Source organism: Thalassophryne amazonica, chromosome 13 (assembly GCF_902500255.1).
Source record: "Thalassophryne amazonica chromosome 13, fThaAma1.1, whole genome shotgun sequence".
NCBI lineage: Eukaryota > Metazoa > Chordata > Actinopteri > Batrachoidiformes > Batrachoididae > Thalassophryne > Thalassophryne amazonica.
The window spans coordinates 14994397-15007478 of NC_047115.1; the positions used below are offsets into that span (position 1 = coordinate 14994397).

Below are 13082 nucleotides of genomic sequence, written 5' to 3' on the forward strand. Positions count from 1 at the left end.
AGGCCACTCTGAAAGGTGCAGTTTTATCACACAGCACAATGCCACAGATGTCGCAAGATTTGAGGGAGCGTGCAATTGGCATGCTGACAGCAGGAATGTCAACCAGAGCTGTTGCTTGTGTATTGAATGTTCATTTCTCTACCATAAGCCGTCTCCAAAGGCGTTTCAGAGAATTTGGCAGTACATCCAACCAGCCTCACAACCGCAGACCACGTGTAACCACACCAGCCCAGGACCTCCACATCCAGCATGTTCACCTCCAAGATCGTCTGAGACCAGCCACTCGGACAGCTGCTGAAACAATCGGTTTGCATAACCAAAGAATTTCTGCACAAACTGTCAGAAACCGTCTCAGGGAAGCTCATCTGCATGCTCGTCGTCCTCATCGGGGTCTCGACCTGACTCCAGTTCGTCGTCGTAACTGACTTGAGTGGGCAAATGCGCACATTCGCTGGCATTTGGCACGTTGGAGAGGTGTTCTCTTAACGGATGAATCCCGGTTCACACTGTTCAGGGAAGATGGCAGACAGTGTGTGTGGCATCGTGTGGGTGAGAGGTTTTCTGATGTCAATGTTGTGGATCGAGTGGCCCATGGTGGCGGTGGGGTTATGGTATGGGCAGGCGTCTGTTATGGATGAAGAACACAGGTGCATTTTATTGATGGCATTTTGAATGCACAGAGATACCGTGACGACATCCTGAGGCCCATTGTTGTGCCAACATCCAAGAACATCACCTCATGTTGCAGCAGGATAATGCACGGCCCCATGTTGCAAGGATCTGTACACAATTCTTGGAAGCTGAAAATGTCCCAGTTCTTGCATGGCCGGCATACTCACCGGACATGTCACCCATTGAGCATGTTTGGGATGCTCTGGACCGGCGTATACGACAGCGTGTACCAGTTCCTGCCAATATCCAGCAACTTCGCACAGCCATTGAAGAGGAGTGGACCAACATTCCACAGGCCACAATTGACAACCTGATCAACTCTATGCGAAGGAGATGTGTTGCACTGCATGAGGCAAATGGTGGTCACACCAGATACTGACTGGTATCCCCCCCAATAAAACAAAACTGCACCTTTCAGAGTGGCCTTTTATTGTGGGCAGTCTAAGTCACACCTGTGCACTAATCATGGTGTCTAATCAGCATCTTGATATGGCACACCTGTGAGGTGGGATGGATTATCTCAGCAAAGGAGAAGTGCTCACTATCACAGATTTAGACTGGTTTGTGAACAATATTTGAGGGAAATGGTGATATTGTGTATGTGGAAAAAGTTTTAGATCTTTGAGTTCATCTCATACAAAATGGGAGCAAAACCAAAAGTGTTGCGTTTATATCTTTGTATATATATATATATACACTTTGCACTGGTATATCAGTTAAACAACTGCAAATTATAAAAAAGACAATGCTCATACAGCCGGGTGTATTTTAGCATTGTATTATATTTAGTTATTGCTTTTGTTTTGAGTGCATCTGGGACAGATTGCAGAAGTGAAGCCCAGCACAGCATGAGACTGGCCTTCAAAACATGGATCTAACCACAGATTCTAGGTTTTCCCTTCGTGAACACAGTTGGAGTGACTTTCAGACAGGTAATAGTCAGTGCTTGACATTACATCATTTTTATGGATCAAAATGGCTGTCAAGCTGTTGTGCATTTTTCAGACGCACTCTGGCTTATTTTACTTTTATCAGCTTTATCAAGACTCACACAAGTTAAAGAGTTGGAAGTAATAACTTATAATCTGGTATATAATTTTTTTTAAAAAAGATAGTGTTGACTGGAGTGAGATATTATTTTGTAAAATAAAATATAACACCATGCTAAAATACCCTCGGCTGTATGAGCGTTGTCTGTTTTATAATTTGCAGTTGTTAAATTGGTATCCCAGTGCAGTGTGTGTGTGTGTGTGTGTGTAAGGCAGGTGTATAAATTTGGGCACCCTTGTCATTTTATTGATTTGAATACATTTGGCACTAATTATTGGGACACAAAATTGGTTTGGTAAGCTCATTCACCCTTGACCTCTTTACACAGGTAAACCCAATCATGAGAAAGGGTATTTAAGGTGGACATGTGCAAATGTTTCCACTCTTTGTGTCTCTTCTAATGAGTGGCAACATGGGAGCCTCTAAACAACTCTCAAATGAAATCAAAACAAAGATTGTTCAACATCATGGTTTAGGGGAAGGATACAAAAAGCTATCTCAGAGGTTTCAGCTGTCAGTTTCCACTGTGAGGAACATAGTGAGGAAATGGAAGACCACAGGCAGAGTACTAGTTAAGGCCCGATGTGGCAGGCCAAGAAAAATCTCAGATAAGCTGAAGCGAAGGATGGTGAGAGCAGTCACTGTCAACCCACAGACCTGCTCCAAAGACCTACAACATGATCTTGCTGCAGATAGTGTCTCTCTGCATCGTTCAACTGTACAGCGCACTTTGCACAAAGTGATGCTGTAATGTAGAGGAAGCGTTTTCTGCGTACATGCCACAGAGTCGCTTGAGGTATGCTAAAGCACATTTGGACAAGCCAGCTTCAGCTTTTGGAATAAGGTGCTGAGGTATGCATTGCTGAAAAAGAACACAGCATTCTAAGAAAAACACTTGCTACCTACAGTAAAATTTGGAGGTAGTTCCATCATGCTGTGTGGCTGTGTGGCCAGTGCAGGTACTGGAAACCTGGTTAAAGTTGAGGGTCACATGGATTTCAGTCAATATCAGCAGATTGTTGAGAACAATGTTCAAGACTCTATTATGTAATTACATTCATATTTTAAAGAATTATTGCACACTTTCTGTAAATTCTATAAACTTCATTTCACTTCTCAAATATCACTGTTTGTCTGCATGTTGAAATTGCACAGATTTCATGCTGGATGCCCTTCCTGACGCAACTCCACATTCAGTGGCGGTGCCAGGAAATTTTTCCTGGGGGGGGGGGGGGGGGGGGGCTGAGGGGAGGCTGAGGTAGAAGTTGGAGGGGCTTCACGAAATGTCGTCGAAATGAACAATATATAGTAAATTGCTTTATAAATACCAAGGTATATGTTTTAGTCACCCGTGCTTCTCTAAAATGTGGTATCAATGCACACACACTTAGAATGATTGCAAGTTCGGTAAACTTGCACATAGGTATAAATAAAGATAAGTGAAGTTTTAAGAGTGGCCGTACTAAATATTTAGGAAACCTAAATTTTTGGAGTATGGAGTTAAATTTGTCTCATTAATACTTGCAAATGCACAGAGGGTGATTTACAAATATCCTTTGATTTATACACGTGCTTTGTGATCCACAAACACAAATTTCTGATTTGTAAGTTGTGTGTGGGTTTTTACAAATAAATGTTTATTTGCAAAACTGAAAATTCTGTTTGTGAATGGTGATTCAGTATTGGTGGATCACCGAACACACACATTCATCACTTTGCTCAGTTAAGCAATAATGAGACATTCTCAGTGCAAAACTGCAGTTGAGATCCACAATGTGGAAATGTGGCAGGGGTGGGGTTTGAACCGCACTGAAACCAAGTGCGGTAACCACTTGGCCACCACCTCTGCATATATATATATATATGTGTGTGTGTGTGTGTCGTCAAGGCCCTCGACTTTCACTGTCCTTCCACCCAAAGCATAGTGCATCCGACACCAGCGGTTCCCCCTGCAGGTGGTGAGCCCACTGGGTGGAGATGGAAAGTCCACGTTGCTTTTTCGGGCTGTGCCCGACTGGGCTCTGTGACAAGCCCAGCCACCAGGCGCTCACTGATGGGCCTTACATCCAGGCCTGGGTCCAAATGAGGGCCCCGGGCTTCCTCCAGGCCGGGTCACATTTCCTCTACCTGAGATAATCTCATCTCATGAGATGAGATTAATTATTAAGATCCTATTGTCTTATGTAAAATTTGTATGTTCAGTGAAGCCCCCAATCAATCAATTATAAATAATATTTCCATTTTAATGGCATCTGCAGGATGGCATGCAGGTGCACATACATGAGCTTTTGACGAGCGGAAGTTAGCTTTGAGTTAGCGTATGCACTGGCATCGGTGAAATGTCTTATAAATCACTCCAGAGGTGTTATCAGGTTACAAAAACAGTGTTTCCAGTTTTAGAACGGTTTATTTCTTGCTCGCTTTTACATGTTATATGACAAAGAGGTTATATTTACACACATTTCGCTAGACCAGCCACTGACATTACGGTGCTGCGCTACTCTGACTGGCTGTCACCCCTTCCCATTAAAAAAAAAAAAAAAAAAAAAAAAAAGCATGGAACAAAGTGAAACCGAATGTGACTTTTAACCTCTTAAAATAGGTCAAGGTTAGCAATTTCTGAACTCTTCCAAGGTCTGGAATGTTCCCTGTTAATTTGAAGACTGGCAGTAACAGGACTGGACTTATGCTGAGCACAGACAGATGGATAGACGGACGCAAGAGGTCTTTGCGATATCCGATTTGGCATATTTGATGGCCTCGGGTAAAAATACCTACACGCACTACTTCCTGTTATAGCTAACACGTTTAGCTATACTAGCCCCTCAAATCATTAGCTTTTAGTGTTAGCTGGTTGGGAAACTACACAGTACTTTTTAGCATATAGTGGAATGTTTGAATAAATGTACATGCTAGCTTAAAATACTGCAGATATGCCTCTGAGTAATATGTAATGCTTAATGGTTACTCGTGGAGATTTACTACTCTAATCAAAAAATATGTTAGTTTAAGGAAGCTAAATGTATGCAAAACATTTAGGATAAATAGTAACTTTTTCACATACATTAGGCTTCACACATTCAAGTGTTACTGATTACACTCCCAAAATCCTCTGTAAAATTGTAAATATTGGCAAATGTGGCTAAACAAATCATTTGACTTACGGTTTGCTTTGTCCAAATACAAGGAGAGATGAATTATTGTGGTTTCTCTTTATTTGCTGATGATATTTTAATATTTGGTCGTAATCCATACAAAATACTGAAATAAGTGCCACACAAAATAAATATCACATAATTAAGATAAGTGTAGCCGAAAGAGAAGTTAACCCTCTTTAGTTTTTTTTTCTTTTTTTTTTTTTTTTTGGTCAGCCTGTCAGGGAACTGAAAGGTTGTGTAGACCTTGTGTAAATTTTATTGTGATTGTTAACATGGGCCATAAATCTACAGCGGTGAGTCACGATGTAAACGCTAACATCATGTGTATAAATGGCCTGTTTCAGGAAGCAGGTTCAACAAACCCTGATTGTAACCTGAATTCTGGATTGACCAACTCTGAGCTGGAAACCTCAGACTTTTCAGTTTAAGAACGGGTGATTTGAGTTGGTTCACTCAACTCCGAGTCCAATTAACCTGGAGTAAAGTGTGTGCATGAGGAGATAAGCCCACATTAGTGGAACACTGTTAACAAGAATCGCCATGGCAACAGGTAGGCTAAATCCTACTATTTTGTCCCAGCGGAGTTAGAAAGAAGAATGAATCTCAATACCGATGGGTTCTTTGTTGGAATGGCACACATCATGTCTGAGAGGTTTCCTCCTTCAGATTACGGTTACTTTAAAGAGGAGAAACTCGGGGTTACTGGAACACAATCTGCCTAGTGGGTTAGCTTCATGGAGTATGTTGCCACAGTAACTGACAGAGTTAGGCTGAACTAGCTTTTTGAAAACACGAGCTCAAAGTTTCCTTAAATTCACACTCAGAGTTTTCACTTAATCCGCTTTCTGAAACAGGCCCAAGAAGTGCTGCTTTGGCTCTGTGTCATCTTGTTTCATATTTCTCTTTAGGTTCCCATTTAGTTTACATTCTTTAATCAAGGGTTATGCTTGAAAATATGAACATTTGAATGGATGTACAAGTTCACAAGTGGGAGTAAGATTGATAGATGGATTGGGGCAGCGTTAGAGGTTTTTATGGATGCTCTACTGGACCGTTGTGGTGAAGTAGCTCAGCCAAATTTTAAGCTCTCAATTAACCATTCAATTTACACTCCTATCTTCACCTATGGTCATCAACTTTGGGTAATGCCCAAAAGAATAAGGTCACTGCAACAATCGGCGGAAATGAAATTCCTCTGTTCGGTATCTGTACTCAGTCCTGAACAGGGTGAGAAGCTTGACTATCCAGGAAAGGACTCTGAGTAGAGTCACTGCTTCTTCGCATCAAAAGAAGCCAGTTGAGGTGGTTTGGGCATCTGGTGAGGAAACCCCCTGGTGATCTCCCTAGGGAGGTCTTCCAGACATGTCCAACTTGGAGGAGGCCCCAGGGAAGACCCAGGACACCCTGGAGGGATTATATTTCCCAGCTGGTTTGGTAACACCTCGGGATCCCACGGGAAGAGTTACAGGACTTGGCCAAGGATAGGGAAGTGTGGGATGAGCTGCTCAGTCTGCTGCCACTGTGACCTGGACCCAGAGAAGTGGCAGTGAATAGATGCAGGATATTAACATATATTGTAGCTGTAGATGTAATTATATTGACTAATTTCTTTGAGCTTTTCCCGTTTTTGCTTGGAGTCGCCACAGCAGATCCACTGTGGAGCTGCAGGTTCATTTGGCAGTTTTACGCCGAATGCTGTTCCTGGTACAGCTCCAAATGTGCATGGAGAAGGGCGTGCAGATGGCATGAACTGGGGACTGTGTGTTTGTCAGGAATGCTAACTATGAGGGTCACAGTATTTTTTTTTTGTTTGTTTGTTGGGCAACACTCAAGACAATCCACGGACATTTCCTTCTCATGGACGCTCACGGAGTGTAAGACGTGTAATCATAATGTATCTCTTCATTATCTGCGGTACCATCACCTTTGCTGTTGTTTCCATATTCCTTCATGATTTCAGTAGAGTTCTTGTTACACTCGTTCACCTGAAAAGAAAACAGGACTAACCTCTGAAGATCTCTGCTACAGTAAGGTGTGTTCTGGGTAGAAAAACACATTAGATTCTGGATTTTCCCAGTAGACTTGCTCGGCCACCTCGGCACCTCACTGATATTAAACCTCTCACTTCCTTTTTGCAGCTGTTTTGTTTACATGCTATCACGCTATTTTTACCGCCGGCCTCTTCAACCCGCTCACTGTTTGACTCAGGTGCCTGTTGAAAAAGTTAGCATCCTCTTCAGCACGTCTGCTTTGGAACAACACACATTTCTTTAACCTAGTTTGTGTGATTTGAGCTTGCAGGGATTTTTAAAAACATAATATTCTTTTGTGTTTGCAGTTAAAAGCTTCTCTTCTTTGTTACTTTAAATTGTTTTTTTGTAATTGCACTATGACAAATGTTGAATTCAAATGCATCAAAAGCAAATTACTCAGCTTAATTTCAGCAATTCACCATGAATGGTAATGGACTGCATTTATAAAGCGCTTTTCCATCTGCATCAGACGCTCAAAGCGCTTTACAATTATGCCTCACATTCACCCCGATGTCAGGGTGCTGCCATACAAGGCGCTCACTACACAGTGGGAGCAATAGGGGATTAAAGGCCTTGCCCAAGGGCCCTTAGTGATTTTCCAGTCAGGCGGGGATTTGAACCCATGATCTTCTGGACTCAAGCCCAACACCTTAACCAATAGACCATCACCTCCCCTCCCCATGAAGCATTTGTGTATCATTAATCATTTGAAAAATAGGAAATTCTGAGAAGTAAGTATGGATATGATGAGGTTACTTTTTTAGTGTAACACAGTTCATGTAGTAAAACAGGAGTGTTGTCGAAGTTGCTGTTGTTGAGCAGATGTTTTGTCTGGGTTATTATATTGTTTGCACGCTATGGCTGTGATGTTCTACCAAAGAGCAGACCCATTGTACTTTTGCTTTCATTTGAACCTTACCATAAATTTCATACAATTTGCATCAAGATAATGGAAACTGATATTTAATGGTGGTCCAAACATGGATGTTTATTCGTCAAATTTCTAAAGCCAGGATCTGATTGTACAAACCTTAGACTCCAATGAATATATAAAAATTAAAAAAGAGAATACTCAATCAGAGCCTGAAAACAGGTGTAATCTGTAGTAAAAGTAGTGTTGTAAAACATAGCAAAAGGGAAAGTTAAACATGTTTAAATCATTTGTGACATCAAGACACATTGTGATGCACAAAACATGAATAATTGGATGTAAGTTGTGCAGACGAGGGTTACATTTGGCAAATATCAGTTAATATGAGTGCTCGTGAATCTTGAAATAAATCATTTCTGCTTGAATGTGGCTTTAGTTGCTCAATTATTATGCTGCCAGGCTACAGTTTAACCTGAAATTAAAATTCAGTGCAGATTGTTTTCTGTTTTGGAGCGAGCAGTGAGCAATTTCATTGGAGTGGGTTGAAACACTCACCAGATTGGGCAGCAATTATGTGTGCAGCTCTGGCAAAAGCTTACATAGATATGCACCTGTATGACATCAATGTGTCCAAACTACGTGACAGTGGGCATGAGGGAAGAACATTCCTTGATAGGGACCTACCATTCTGTAAGTGTAATCCTCCTTCTGATTCTTCTCTGCAACATAAATAGCATAAATTTCATGAAATGCTGTGCACGAGTGCTTGTCATGGGACTTGTCTGTACACTGGTGTAGATGGCAATAATAGTAGGAAACATAAATGTTGTCTGCTGTTTTAATTAACTGGGCCTGATTTCCTCATTTTGGCAATCGGGATGCAAATTGGTGCTAGATATCAGCAACGGGAGCCCCCGCTTTAAGGGTTATCCAAACAGCAACACACAAACATGAGTGAACCAGCAGAATGAACACATTATGAAATCTATTAGTGGTACTTTCTCTGTGCAGGAAAACCCCTTACATTAGTGAAACTTTAAATTCATATGTGATGAGCAGGTATCTGGGTTCTTGTGATTCTGGGAGGATGCCTTGGGGCCTTACATTACTGCATCTACCACACCAAGAAACAGTCCTGGATCCAGATTGGCAACTACCCAGGCAGACAACTGGTCTGTCCTCATCTCCCAAAAGTAGCCAGCTATCTGCTACAGCCAGGTGATAGGTGGACGTCATCTTGGGCTTTTGCATTTGCTGGAGTTCTCAACACTAGGCACCAGTGTGGTGGATCTTACCACATCATGCTTCATTTAGACTCCCTCAATATCCTTTCATTGATTGCAGAGTTATTCCAGTGGTACCCAAGAATCCTCTGATGCGACGTCTAAAATATAAAGAGATTCTGACCGTAGAACCGTAAGATTGGTATTTGTGTTGGAGACCCTCCTGTCCTGTGCACCAACAGCATTTCCTGTGTATTCGTTTTGTGAATTGTTCTGTAATTTGTGTCTGTAGCATGGCACAAGCAGAGGGTCACCCCTTTGAGTCTGGTCTGCTTGATGTTTCTTCCTCAGAGGCAGTTTTTCCTCACCACTGCTGCTCTGGGGGATAATAAGGTTAGACCTTATTTGTCTGAAGCGCATTGAGGCAACTCTGTTGTGATTTGGCTCTATATCAATGAAGATAAATTGAAAAATTGCTCTCTCAACACAGATCAAACCATGTTACTGTGACCTGATATCTATATGACAATAACTACTTCTTTGAAGTATAATGTGCTACCCGCTGCACTGACTGCTATACCTTTCATCTGTGCATCCTCAGCAGAGATGAACAGTATCTGGCATCTTTTTTACCATTAAACCTACTGCTTTATTTTTTTTCAAAACTTGCTTTGATTTCACATTGACCACTTTGCTTTTGTCATTTTCCCATCATGCATTGTACAGGATCACCCTCTGAGGAGACGCAACACAACGCTATGACAGTGACACAACAAAGCTCTGCCAAGCTCCGACCACAGATTACTAGGTAAGTTTTCTTGCAAAGAAGCATTTTCCTCACATTTTGAATATTTATGACCACTTTATTTTCCTTTCCCATCATGCATTGCACACCTCAAGTCCGTCATAGCGCCGCTGAGCTCCCTTGAGTAGTACACCTCATTAACAGTGTATCAAATCTTTTCAGAAAATCTGCAGGTTCTTTTGGGTTGATACACACTTCAAGTGTGTCAAAGAGCGTCGGTGTGTTTCTACAAAATATCACATTTCCCAAACCTGTTTTTATCTTCGGCTCATTTATGATCACAGTCTGCAGAGCTGCATGAGAGTCGTCGCGTTCACGCTGCATTAATTTTTAGAAAGTGCACGGCTTCATTGTGTTTCAGAAGCTGTTTGTGCACACACACACCACAACACTCACTCCTCACATCAAAGAAGAATGAAATCACTTTTTCCACATGAACACGACAATCTGCATTCAGGCTTTTGATGGATGAATGAATCGTGCTGCCTTCAGGCTCACTGAGGTTTAGCACTTTATTCTTTTTATGTTTCAGCTCACGCTGACTAAATGGGAGTGGCACAGTTCCAGAAGCACCTGTATTTTATTTTGGTGTAACTCAAGCAGCATGCTGCAAATTCTGCTCCGTTTTAGCTGAGATGTCAGAATTGATGAAAACTTTTTGCTCACTTGTGAGGCTGCAGTTGTGTTGGACCGGTTTTTTTATGTCGTAAATGTTTCTGTGCAAAATAATGAAGCTTCGACAGTCCACTGACTTATATTCTTTGAGTATGCACTCATACTGAATCACACTGGGAAGGTTACTTTTGAAATGTATTACTGCTTTCAGAGTGTAAGTCATGTCACACCTGTTTAAAAAAAATTCCTCTTGAAAAGACAAAACCCATGTTTAAGTTGCACCGCAGTATAAGTACCATCCTTTTTCTGTGTTATCTTATTATTTGCCGGAATATTTTTGCTGTATTTTCATCTCATTCATTTTGATTTTTTGTGGTTTGTTGTTGTGTGCATTTTTATTATTGGTGTTAGAGTGCGACTTGTACTTCGCAAAATATTGTAATTGGTTACAGATCACTAGTTATTCTGTTGAAAATGTAACAGGTAATGTAATTATTTTAATTACTTCATCAGAGTAATGTAACTTATTAATTTTGATTGGTTTTTGAACAGATGTTCTATAACTGGACAATAAAGTGGAATAATCTTAAAAGTATCCATTTCAACCTGCCATTGTTGACCTCACAACGATGATTAACATCAAACTTTTCTTAAAAGTTCTTCAGTATAACAAATTAAGATTGCACCTGCAGAGAATGTCTGCTCCTCCATCTGCACCTTCCAGTGCCCCCCTTTTTTCTGTCCCCGAAACAACAGTATTCCAGATAATCCCATTATTACCTAACTGAACAGGTTGAGTGGAATAAGTCACCAGATTTGCCACTAGTTGCAAGATGGAATTTTTTGTAGTTAAGACAGGTCAAAAAGTCACAATATTGAGCAACAAAGTTGTTAAATTGGCAACACTAGGTGGGTTTCCATTGCCCTCCAAATTGCACAAATTGAAGTAGCAAATTCAAAATGCACTTAATGGAGATGCATGTAATTTGAAAAAACACAGATATTGCAACAAGGTTTTATGCTCGCATGAAGCGGTTTTTCAGACAATTTGAAAAGCCTTATTTCCAAAAAGTTGATTGGATACTGCTATTACAGGTGACATGACATACAGAAAGCATCACATGACATTTTAAAATACATGGTATGGTATGTATCTGTAGATGAAGTAAGAGACTGAGAGATTGTTAAATGTTATAAGAGACTAATGTTATTGGGAAAATTCTGTTGTACCTATATTAATAGTAAATGTCCATCAGGTGGAGATGTAGCTCCATTTCAAGAACCTTGGTGCATGACAATGACCATCCTGTTGCTTATGGTGATAGATTACACTGCAACAATATTTGAAAAAAACAAAAAACAAAGCAAATAATGGCATGCTAATATTTAGCAGGACTCACTGGTCCGTCACCATTACTGTTGGAATGACAGTTCTCATGGAAATGCTGTTGTTTTGCAACTTAAAAAAAGAACATAATGAAAGTATTGCTAAACTTTTGCACAAATCTGCAATGAAAACCCAGTAACTGACAGAGGACAGTTAGACAGGACTCAAAAAAGGATTCAAAAGAAGTTTATTGTCATATGCACATAGTAACATGTTCCCTGCACAATGAAATGTACTGCATTTTACCCATCCTAATTGCCAGTTAGGAGCAGAGGTCGCCTTTTTGAGGCCCGGGGACCAGCTCCAGATGTATATCCCTGCCCTAGGTCACGAGCAGGGCTGAGCAAACCTTGACCAGCCTCACGACACACTTAAACAACAACACACATAAGCCGGTCCGGTACATGAACACATATAAAAGCACACACAAAGAAAGAATTGGGAAAAGAAAAACCTCCATTGCTGCTGCATTGAACTCCCGCAGCACCACTGGAGAGCAAAAAAAAAAAAAAAAAAAACCCATAGCACAGAAAAACAGTCATAACAAAAACAAAAAAACAGTCACAGACTGAGGTGCAAATTCCAAATAAGGGTCGATCAAATTTGTCCCAGTGGCTCATCGTGACCCATGTTGTTTGGAAATACGCCATTTCTGCACAACAAAGAGACAAAACAACATAGGCCGAAAGAATATTTTACATATTAGATACATATTCTTATTATATTCAAATATAATCCATTTGTAATCACCAGTATTTTAACTAATAACTGTAATTTTACCAAAATGGATGACAATTACATTTATTTCATAGTTTAATTATGTAATCATTACATGTAACTAGTTACTCCCTGACACTGTATAAATTGTAGTACAGCAATGTAAATTTTCCAGTTATCAGTTGTAGTAAGAACACTGAGCAGCATCAGAGTTTTTAAAAAGGTCTGTAATATCTGCTTTTATTTTATAAGTTGTTTCTCTGTGTATGTGTGTGTCTTACTATGTAATACTACCTGAAGAACTGGTATCTTACTGGAACTGGTAAAACCGGTAGCGCTGATAATTGTAGTGATATTAGTCACAATTCAATTGTGGTAACAGCACATCTATTATTTTCACTCATGTATTTGTTGTACCAACCAAGCATGAGTGATAAGTGTTACCACTGTCAAATATGTAATGTTTACAGGTCCACTCAAAACGCTGCTTCATAAGACGTGGTGGAGAAAAGGAAGCAGGGGCAAAGGAAGAATCCATTAAAGTTGGGGAC

At 40.6% G+C, this 13082-nt stretch overlaps 1 long non-coding RNA gene across 3 annotated transcripts in view; it reads left to right on the top strand.

Moving 5' to 3' along the window:
- Positions 1 to 13082, top strand: part of LOC117523094 — a 171006-nt gene that overhangs the window by 90997 nt on the left and 66927 nt on the right. For all 3 annotated transcript variants that reach the window (XR_004564416.1, XR_004564417.1, XR_004564415.1), the window contains exon 3: positions 9734 to 9815. This is a non-coding gene — a long non-coding RNA (uncharacterized LOC117523094). The remainder of the gene's footprint in view (positions 1 to 9733; positions 9816 to 13082) is intronic.